This window comes from Oncorhynchus clarkii, chromosome 1 (assembly GCF_045791955.1).
Source record: "Oncorhynchus clarkii lewisi isolate Uvic-CL-2024 chromosome 1, UVic_Ocla_1.0, whole genome shotgun sequence".
Lineage (NCBI taxonomy): Eukaryota > Metazoa > Chordata > Actinopteri > Salmoniformes > Salmonidae > Oncorhynchus > Oncorhynchus clarkii.
Window position 1 is genome coordinate 84,686,335 of NC_092147.1, and position 11,737 is coordinate 84,698,071.

The 11,737-nt window shown below is 50.0% G+C and overlaps 1 pseudogene; it reads right to left on the bottom strand.

Moving 5' to 3' along the window:
* Positions 1 to 430: 430 nt before the first annotated feature.
* Positions 431 to 11,737, bottom strand: part of LOC139418069 (sprouty-related, EVH1 domain-containing protein 2-like) — an 11,994-nt pseudogene continuing 687 nt past the window's right edge.

Here is an 11,737-nt window from a genome sequence, read left to right on the forward strand (position 1 = left end):
GTCTGTCTGTCTGTCCACCCTGTGGCTGGTGGGGCAATTCAGAGAGAAAATAAATACAATTAAAAATGATCTTTGGATTCAAAACGTTAAAAATCGATGTGTCCCTGTTGATTCTCACCGGAGAGGTTAAAGTTGAACCTCTGTGTAGTAGGCTCCACACCAACTTCCTGGACACAAATGAAAGATAGTGCTGGACTAAGAAGCTATTTCAATATGGATTCTCCATTGAGTATGTTTTCAAGTCCAGGACTAGACTTAATCAGTGGGAAGGTTTCCTGGTTGATTGTAGGGTCCAACTCAAACCTTTATAAATGCTGATATTGCAGTTTATGTAAAGATGGTGTAAATGAAATGTACTGGGGTAGTGAAGAGGTAACATTTGTTACTAACACCAAAGGAGGCTTTAGTCAACACACACACACGTACACACACGCACGCGCACACGCACACACTACTACAGCAGCTTTAGGCTTATCTCCTAGTTGTTGCTCTAAGGACTTGGGACAGAAGGCCAGTTCAGTTTAGAGGGGGCTGGGATCGGCCCTGGTGGCATATAAACAGAACTATCTAAAAAAAAAAAGGACCTGGGTTCAAATGCTATTTGAAATCATTTCAAAGACTTAAAACTGTGCTTGATTGATCTTGCCTGGATTAATGAACCAATAGGAGTCTAAACGCTGCAAACCCCGCCCATCTGGCACTTCAGGCCGGCTAGAACAAACACTGAAATTATTTTTTATAAAATGTCAAATACTATATGAACCCAGGTCTAATATCAAACAGGCTCTCCTAGCAAACAACCACACAGGACAACAACGTACGCAAACTAAACAATTCAAGTTGTTCAACACCAAGTCGGTGTAAATAGTAGAAAGTACCTGGTTGTATGTGATACATGACATATTAGTCAGCTATAAAAAATAAAAAGAGTCCCTCCCTCAAACAGGAATGGAGGGAACAAGACAGTCACGTGGAAAGAGGAGAGAGAGGACAGTACACAAGAAGGAGCTTATCAATCTTTACGCCATTTCAAAATGGCAGCCACAACACGCCAACGCTGTATATACACATCCGTCTGTAGAGTAACAAAACCACAAAACCAAAATGGGGCACAGGACCGCTCTTCTTCTCCCTCTCCCCCTCCTTCCCCTCTCCCCTCCATGTGTTTTTGGGGTTTATGTCATTGAGGCTTCATGCCTGCCCCCGCAGCTCCCGCACGCCACCCCGGCCCGGTGGCAGGCGTGAAGGGGCGGGTACAGACAGAGACACGGCGCCACTAGGGACAACCCCAGCAGAGCTGCCCAGCGTGTGCCCAGCCTCCCCTCGCCACCCCCCTCACAGGAGCAGGGGTCTGAGTAGTCCCCTCCGGGTCAGACATGCAGTGGTACAGCAGTGTGTCGGCCAGCCACATGCAGCTGACCCGCCGGACGCACGCCCTGATCGGGTCCGGTGCGTCCTGGCAGCGCCCCCGTCGGTTGGTACCGCCGTAGAACGTTTCGCCGCAGTATTGGCACTGCAGGCGCTCGCCAACCCCGCCCTCCTCAGACTTCTTGTCCTGTCCATCAGACGAGCCAGGGAGGAGGGGCTGGGGCTGGGTAGAGACCACGCCCCCACCGAGGCCCTGATCCCCTGGACGGCGGTGTTGCGAACCCAAGCCGGCATAGTGGTGCCTCTTGGGTAAAGGTCTGAAGGTAGGTTTGGGGTCGGAGGAATCTACCGGTGTGGATACCAGGGGATAACTATAGTGGTGTTTGTGTGGCTCGCTCTTAGCGAAGTGGACATAGGACTCAGAGTCGTCTGGCGGGCGGATGTTTTTGTGGCGCACGGTGGCGTGGCGGTAGTCCTCATAGCCCGTGAGCCAGGAGCGTTCTAGTTGGTCCATGTGGAGTTCCGAGCGGGAGGAGGATTCCGAGGGGAGCTCCCAGGAACGTTCCCGAGGGTTGATCCTGACGATCTCCTCGTCGTCCTGGAAGGTGACATGGCGAGGGATGCGGTGCAGAGGCTGCAGGGAGGAGAGAGAGAGAGGGAGGAGAGGGAGAGAGAAAGAGGAGAGGGAGAGAGAGAGGGAAAGAGAGAGAGAGAGAGAGAGAGGAGAGGGAGAGAGAGGAGAGAGAGGAGAGGGAGAGAGGAGAGGGAGAGAGAGAGAGAGAGAGAGGAGAGGGAGAGCGAGAGAGGAGAGGGAGAGAGAGAGAGGAGAGGGAGAGAGGAGAGGGAGAGAGAAAGAGGAGAGGGAGAGGGAGAGAGAGGAGAGGGAGCGCGAGAGAGGAGAGGGAGAGCGAGAGAGGAGAGGGAGAGAGGAGAGGGAGAGAGAAAGAGGAGAGGGAGAGAGAGGAGAGAGAGAGGAGAGAGAGAGAGAGAGGCTACAGACGTGAGTGTTACGGGTTGGTAGTCATTTAGACATGTTACCATGGCGTTCTCGGGCACAGGGACTATGGTGGTCTGCTTGAAACATGTTGGTATTACATACTGGGTCAGGGAGACACATCCAGTGTCAACATCATCCCATCCCTTACTCTCCTCCCATTGGCTTACCAGATCTAGGAAGTAGTGGTCTGACAACCTATAGGGTTCGTAGAGGTCGTTTCCCAGGATGCAGTTGTTGTGTAAGTGGGATGAGTCAGCGAGGGGGGAGGAGTCCAGTGGCTGCAGACAGGGCTCCAGTCTCTCGGAGGAGGAGTTAGACGAGCTGTCTGTGGCATTCTGATTGGACAAAAGACAAAACCACAGAAGAGTCAGTAAAGCTCTGATTGGACAAGCAGTTGTCGGTGGGCAACTTTGGTTTGAGCAAATTGTCTATATTGTTGTTTGAGTTGTTTCACTGGCCATCAGTCACCCCAAAATGTCTCTCTCTGATTCTGTTTCTCTATGGCCTCTCTTTACACAGATCTACCTCTGCAGTTCCAGGACCGGCTTCAGTGTATTTCTCTCTCCAAATCTCCCCCCTCTGTCTCTGCTCCCCCCCTCTGTCTCTGCTCCTCCATCTCTGCTTCCCTCCCCTCGACCCTCTCTGCTTCCCTCCCCTCTACCCTCTCTGCTCCCCCCTCTGTCTCTGCTCCTCCATCTCTGCTTCCCTCCCCTCGACCCTCTCTGCTTCCCTCCCCTCTACCCTCTCTGCTTCCCTCCCCTCTACCCTCTCTGCTCCCCTCCCCTCTACCCTCTCTGCTCCCCTCCCCTCTACCCTGTCTGCTCCCCTCCCCTCTACCCTCTCTGCTTCCCTCCCCTCTACCCTCTCTGCTTCCCTCCCCTCTACCCTCTCTGCTTCCCTCCCCTCTACCCTCTCTGCTTCCCTCCCCTCTACCCTCTCTGCTTCCCTCCCCTCTACCCTCTCTGCTTCCCTCCCCTCTACCCTCTCTGCTTCCCTCCCCTCGACCCTCTTTGCTTCCCTCCCCTCTACCCTCTCTGCTTCCCTCCCCTCTACCCTCTCTGCTTCCCTCCCCTCTACCCTCTCTGCTTCCCTCCCCTCGACCCTCTCTGCTTCCCTCCCCTCTACCCTCTCTGCTCCCCTCTACCCTCTCTGCTCCCCTCTACCCTCTCTGCTCCCCTCTACCCTCTCTGCTTCCATCCCCTCTACCCTCTCTGCTTCCCTCCCCTCTACACTCTCTGCTTCCCTCCCCTCTACCCTCTCTGCTCCCCTCGACCCTCTCTGCTTCCCTCCCCTCTACCCTCTCTGCTTCCCTCCCCTCTACCCTCTCTGCTTCCCTCCCCTCTACCCTCTCTCCTTCCCTCCCCTCTACCCTCTCTGCTTCCCTCCCCTCTACCCTCTCTGCTTCCCTCCCCTCTACCCTGTCTGCTCCCCTCCCCTCTACCCTGTCTGCTCCCCTCCCCTCGACCCTCTCTGCTTCCCTCCCTCGACCCTGTCTGCTTCCCTCCCCTCTACCCTCTCTGCTTCCCTCCCCTCTACCCTCTCTGCTTCCCTCCCCTCTACCCTCTCTGCTCCCCTCCCCCTACCCTCTCTGCTTCCCTCCCCTCTAACCTCTCTGCTTCCCTCCCCTCTACCCTCTCTGCTTCCCTCCCCTCTACCCTCTCTGCTTCCCTCCCCTCTACCCTCTCTGCTCCCCCCCTACCCCCTCTCTGATCCCCCCCCCCCTACCCCCTCTCTGCCCCCCCCCCCCCTACCCTCTCTCTCTCCGGGTCTACTTCCAGCCTGTTTGAGTAGCATTAGCCTGGCCCCTTTCCTCCTCAGGCTTTGGTCCAAGTCAAACCTTGGCCAGACACAAAACACACCAGGCCGCCGGCTAGCCGACCAGCAGCCAGCTGACTCTACACATTGTGGGTGTCTGTGTGACTCCACATTGCTGAGCGCCCAGACAGATATTTTGGACAGGCAGGCAGGTGGACAGCCTCTGGGGGCATTGCAGGCAGCAGAGTACTGACTGACAGGCTGAACATGATTTTTGCCCTCTGTGTTCCAAATGGTGCCCTATATAGTGCAATACTTTAGACCAGAGCCCTATTCCCTATATAGTGCAATACTTTAGACCAGAGCCTATTCCCTATATAGTGCACTACTTTAGACCAGAGACCTATTCCCTATATAGTGCACTACTTTAGACCAGAGTCCTATTCCCTATATAGTGCACTACTTTATACCCAGGACACTATTCCCTATATAGTGCACTACTTTTAACCAGGAAATAGGGTGTTATTTAGGACGCAAAGGCACTCCCTCTGACCTTTCTGTCTGTCTGTCTGTCTGTCTGTCTGTCTGTCTGTCTGTCGCTGCCCACACCGGCAGGCCAGGGGGAAGTGTGTAGAGCCACTTTATTTAGCTTTTTCAACCGCCCCCCCCCCCCCCCCCCCCCCCCCCCCACTGGTTTGCTTTATGGGGGTCCGTGTGGGACTAAACTTAACCCCTCCCTCCCTCCCTCCCTCCATGGCCAGCGTTGAGATCTACCCACAGAGTGGACTGTAATGTTGATTGGTTGTTACAAAGCCCTTCAGAATGGCTGGCCCAAAAATAACAACACCCCCAACCCAAACCCCCTGTACCACCCCCTCCTCCCCTCTCTCTCTTGGGCTGCAAGTGGGTGGATCTTGGGGTACTCCTGTCTGTCAATTGGTTCTGGCTACCCCTGCCACCAGCTCTGGGTCATATTCATTAGTGCACATCGTAGGAAAACATTTTTGCAACAGAAAACAAAAAAACGAGTGTTTCTTATTGGCCAAGTTGAGGTAGTCCCTCCCTGTTTCGGTGTTTTCTTCCATTTGGTGTCTAGTGAATACAACCCTGCTCTCATTACTGCTGATCATTCACTACACAGACCACCTCTCCTCTGTTTCTACTGAAGCCCACCACACACAGGGGAGACAGACTGAGAGAGGACAGACAGAGAGAGAGAGAGAGAGAGAGAGAGGATGTTGTGGAGAGAAGAGGGGGAAAGGAGGGGGGTTGAAAGAGGAAGACAGCAGCTAAATGTCTCAAAACTAGAAGAATGGTAGCAAAATACACCTCTGTCTCTCTGTGTCTCACTCTCCTTCTGAATTTCTCTGTCTCTCTGTCTGTCTCTCTGTCTCTCTGTCCTCTCTCTCTCTCAACATAAATAGTGTCCGCTCAGCGAGAGGCAGGGGAGGGGGAGTTGGGTTAAGTATAGGCTAGCCCACGAGGAATAATTGAGGAAGAATGTGCTTCCTAGCCCTGTCCCCCAACCACTCCCCCTTCTCGTGTGTGTGTATGTGTGTGTGTGTGTGTGTGTGTGTGTGTGTGTACACAGGGTAGTAAATCAGTACATCCTGTCTGACACGCCACCACCCACCTCGCAACACACCGGGCCACTGCTGATAACTTTAGGAGAGGTGGTCAACAGGAGCCTCAGCCTGTGCAGAGGTGTGTGTGTGTAAACTCAGACCATTCATCTAGCTCTAACAGACCCCCCCCCCCCCCCAGCTCTCTCTCTGACTGCTGGTAAATCACAATGTCACAAAGCTTAGATGCAGCTGCCAACGTTAGTTTGATTGTGGTGAGTGGTGGTGGTGGGGGGGGGGGGGGCTAACAGGAAGTGACCTTTTGACCCTGCCTGCTGCTCCCAGTGTCACGCTACAGGAGGATGGTGTAGGTAACACACACACACACCACAGACCCGTAACAGAGGGTGTAGTGGGAAGCAGTGGGGGGTAGACAGGTAACAGTGGTGCTTTAATGAGTGACCTATGATAGATCAGGGCTTTGGGCTGGGCTTATGTAATGTAATGATGGTCATCACTATAACCACATCTCTGACACAGTTAAACATCTAAATGAGACAGGTCGTGTTTACGGTGAACACATCATCTCTGACAGTTAAACATCTAAATGAGACAGGTTGTGTTTACGGTGAACACATCATCTCTGACAGTTAAACATCTAAATGAGACAGGTCGTGTTTACGGTGAACACATCATCTCTGACAGTTAAACATCTAAATGAGACAGGTTGTGTTTACGGTGAACACATCATCTCTGACAGTTAAACATCTAAATGAGACAGGTCGTGTTTACGGTGAACACATCATCTCTGACAGTTAAACATCTAAATGAGACAGGTCGTGTTTACGGTGAACACATCATCTCTGACAGTTAAACATCTAAATGAGACAGGTCGTGTTTACGGTGAACACATCATCTCTGACAGTTAAACATCTAAATGAGACAGGTCGTACTTACGGTGAACACATCATCTCTGACAGTTAAAACATCTAAATGAGACAGGTCGTGTTTACGATGAACACATCATCTCTGACAGTTAAACATCTAAATGAGACAGGTTGTGTTTACGGTGAACACATCATCTCTGACAGTTAAACATCTAAATGAGACAGGTCGTGTTTACGGTGAACACATCATCTCTGACAGTTAAACATCTAAATGAGACAGGTCGTGTTTACGGTGAACACATCATCTCTGACACAGTTAAACATCTAAATGAGACAGGTCGTGTTTACGGTAAACACATCATCTCTGACAGTTAAACATCTAAATGAGACAGGTTGTGTTTACGGTGAACACATCATCTCTGACAGTTAAACATCTAAATGAGACAGGTCGTGTTTACGGTGAACACATCATCTCTGACAGTTAAACATCTAAATGAGACAGGTCGTGTTTACGGTGAACACATCATCTCTGACACAGTTAAACATCTAAATGAGACAGGTCGTGTTTACGGTGAACACATCATCTCTGACAGTTAAACATCTAAATGAGACAGGTCGTACTTACGGTGAACACATCATCTCTGACAGTTAAAACATCTAAATGAGACAGGTCGTGTTTACGGTGAACACATCATCTCTGACAGTTAAACATCTAAATGAGACAGGTTGTGTTTACGGTGAACACATCATCTCTGACAGTTAAACATCTAAATGAGACAGGTTGTGTTTACGGTGAACACATCATCTCTGACAGTTAAACATCTAAATGAGACAGGTCGTGTTTACGGTGAACACATCATCTCTGACAGTTAAACATCTAAATGAGACAGGTCGTGTTTACGGTGAACACATCATCTCTGACACAGTTAAACATCTAAATGAGACAGGTCGTGTTTACGGTGAACACATCATCTCTGACAGTTAAACATCTAAATGAGACAGGTCGTACTTACGGTGAACACATCATCTCTGACAGTTAAACATCTAAATGAGACAGGTCATGTTTATGGTGAACACATCATCTAGGACAGTTAAACATCTAAATGAGACAGGTCGTGTTTATGGTGAACACATCTCTGACAGTTAAACATCTAAATGAGACAGGTCGTGTTTACGATGAACACATCATCTCTGACAGTTAAACATCTAAATGAGACAGGTCGTGTTTACGGTGAACACATCATCTCTGACAGTTAAACATCTAAATGAGACAGGTCGTGTTTACGGTGAACACATCATCTCTGACAGTTAAACATCTAAATGAGACAGGTCGTGTTTACGGTGAACACATCATCTCTGACACAGTTAAAACATCTAAATGAGACAGGTCGTGTTTACGGTGAACACATCATCTCTGACACAGTTAAAACATCTAAATGAGACAGGTCGTGTTTACGGTGAACACATCATCTCTGACAGTTAAACATCTAAATGAGACAGGTCGTGTTTACGGTGAACACATCATCTCTGACAGTTAAACATCTAAATGAGACAGGTCGTGTTTACGGTGAACACATCATCTCTGACAGTTAAACATCTAAATGAGACAGGTCGTTTTTACGGTGAACACATCATCTCTGACAGTTAAAACATCTAAATGAGACAGGTCGTGTTTACAGTGAACACATCATCTCTGACAGTTAAAACACCTAAATGAGACAGGTCGTGTTTACAGTGAACACATCATCTCTGACAGTTAAAACATCTAAATGAGACAGGTCGTGTTTACGGTGAACACATCATCTCTGACAGTTAAACATCTAAATGAGACATGTCGTGTTTACGGTGAACACATCATCTCTGACACAGTTAAACATCTAAATGAGACAGGTCGTGTTTACGGTGAACACATCATCTCTGACAGTTAAACATCTAAATGAGACAGGTCGTGTTTACGGTGAACACATCATCTCTGACAGTTAAACATCTAAATGAGACAGGTCGTGTTTACGGTGAACACATCATCTCTGACAGTTAAACATCTAAATGAGACAGGTCGTGTTTACGGTGAACACATCATCTCTGACAGTTAAACATCTAAATGAGACAGGTCGTGTTTACGGTGAACACATCATCTCTGACAGTTAAACATCTAAATGAGACAGGTCGTGTTTAGGGTGAACACATCATCTCTGACAGTTAAACATCTAAATGAGACAGGTCGTGTTTACGGTGAACACATCATCCCTGACAGTTAAACATCTAAATGAGACAGGTCGTGTTTACAGTGAACACATCATCTCTGACAGTTAAACATCTAAATGAGACAGGTCGTGCTTACGGTGAACACATCATCGTCGCCCAGTTCTGCCTCGTTCTGGAGTGTTGAGGAGGACGTCGTGGAGCCTACGGGGAGCAAAGAGTGCCAAAATTAACTAACTCAGGTTGTGCACTATTTTCAGGTATAGACTTTTCAATCGCATTGTTACACTTTAATTCATAATAATCATTTGAAGCATGCTTATATTTGTCATATTTCACACGTACAAATGTATATTAGAGACGGCAGGGTAGCTTAGTGGTTAGAGTGTAGGGACGGCAGGGTAGCCTAGTGGTTAGAGTGTAGGGACGGCAGGGTAGCCTAATGGTTAGAGTGTAGGGGCGGCAGGTAGCCTAGTGGTTAGAGTGTAGGGGCGGCAGGTAGCCTAGTGGTTAGAGTGTAGGGACGGCAGGGTAGCCTAGTGGTTAGAGTGTAGGGGCGGCAGGTAGCCTAGTGGTTAGAGTGTAGGGGCGGCAGGTAGCCTAGTGGTTAGAGTGTAGGGGCGGCAGGTAGCCTAGTGGTTAGAGTGTAGGGACGGCAGGGTAGCCTAGTGGTTAGAGTGTAGGGGCGGCAGGTAGCCTAGTGGTTAGAGTGTAGGGACGGCAGGTAGCCTAGTGGTTAGAGTGTAGGGGCGGCAGGGTGGCCTAGTGTTTAGAGTGTAGGGGCGGCAGGTAGCCTAGTGGTTAAAGTGTAGGGGCGGCAGGTAGCCTAGTAGTTAGAGTGTAGGGGCGGCAGGTAGCCTAGTGGTTAGAGTGTAGGGGCGGCAGGTAGCCTAGTGGTTAGAGTGTAGGGGCGGCAGGTAGCCTAGTGGTTAGAGTGTAGGGGCGGCAGGTAGACTAGTGGTTAGAGTGTAGGGGCGGCAGGTAGCCTAGTGGTTAGAGTGTAGGGGCGGCAGGTAGCCTAGTGGTTAGAGTGTAGGGGCGGCAGGTAGCCTAGTGGTTAGAGTGTAGGGGCGGCAGGTAGCCTAGTGGTTAGAGTGTAGGGGCGGCAGGTAGCCTAGTGGTTAGAGTGTAGGGGCGGCAGGTAGCCTAGTGGTTAGAGTGTAGGGGCGGCAGGTAGCCTAGTGGTTAGAGTGTAGGGGCGGCAGGTAGCCTAGTGGTTAGAGTGTAGGGGCGGCAGGTAGCCTAGTGGTTAGAGTGTAGGGACGGCAGGGTGGCCTAGTGGTTAGAGTGTAGGGACGGCAGGGTGGCCTAGTGGTTAGAGTGTAGGGACGGCAGGGTGGCCTAGTGGTTAGAGAGTTGGACCAGTAACTGAAAGGTTGATAGATTGAATCCCCGAGCTGACAAGGTACGAATCTGTTGTTCTGCCCTTGAACAAGGCAGTTAACCCACTGTTCCTGGACCAGTTAACCCACTGTTCCTGGACCAGTTAACCCACTGTTCCTGGACCAGTTAACCCACTGTTCCTAGACCAGTTAACCCACTGTTCCTAGACCAGTTAACCCACTGTTCCTAGACCAGTTAACCCACTGTTCCTAGACCAGTTAACCCACTGTTCCTAGACCAGTTAACCCACTGTTCCTGGACCAGTTAACCCACTGTTCCTAGACCAGTTAACCCACTGTTCCTAGACCAGTTAACCCACTGTTCCTAGACCAGTTAACCCACTGTTCCTAGACCAGTTAACCCACTGTTCCTAGACCAGTTAACCCACTGTTCCTGGACCAGTTAACCCACTGTTCCTAGACCAGTTAACCCACTGTTCCTGGACCAGTTAACCCACTGTTCCTAGACCAGTTAACCCACTGTTCCTAGACCAGTTAACCCACTGTTCCTAGACCAGTTAACCCACTGTTCCTAGACCAGTTAACCCACTGTTCCTAGACCAGTTAACCCACTGTTCCTAGACCAGTTAACCCACTGTTCCTAGACCAGTTAACCCACTGTTCCTAGACCAGTTAACCCACTGTTCCTAGACCAGCTAACCCACTGTTCCTAGACCAGTTAACCCACTGTTCCTAGACCAGTTAACCCACTGTTCCTAGACCAGTTAACCCACTGTTCCTAGACCAGTTAACCCACTGTTCCTAGACCAGTTAACCCACTGTTCCTAGACCAGTTAACCCACTGTTCCTAGACCAGTTAACCCACTGTTCCTAGACCAGTTAACTCACTGTTCCCCTGAACAAGGCAGTTAACCCACTGTTCCTAGACCAGTTAACCCACTGTTCCTAGACCAGTTAACCCACTGTTCCTAGACCAGTTAACCCACTGTTGCTGGACCAGTTAACCCACTGTTCCTAGGCCAGTTAACCCACTGTTCCTAGACCAGTTAACCCACTGTTCCTAGACCAGTTAACCCACTGTTCCTAGACCAGTTAACCCACTGTTCCTAGACCAGTTAACCCACTGTTCCTAGACCAGTTAACCCACTGTTCCTAGACCAGTTAACCCACTGTTCCAAGGCCGTCATTTTAAATAATAATTTGTTCTTAACTGACTTGCCTGGTTAAATAAAAGGACAAATAAAAATATGAATATACAACATGTGTGAATTGGAGATGTGTCTCTTGCATGTTCCAACTCCCCCTGAGATCTCCTCAGAGGTTGGAGTCACGACCAGAGTCACCATTGCCCAGTACCCCTGGTGCAAGTATGGTGAAGTGACTTGCTCAAGAGCACAACGGCAGACTTTACCATCGTAGCACCTAGCATGCTACTCCTTTAAAAAGTCCCATGTCAGCCATTCCAGAGTTTCCCCCCACCTTCTGCCATGTCCTCCATGGCTTTCCGTACGCCCCTGTCGAAGGCCCGAGCATCAGCAGGCCTCTGGAACGTCAGGCCACACCTCCTGTCCTCCACCATCCAATGGTGGAAGGTGGGTGTGGCCTTGGTGTACACAAGGTTCT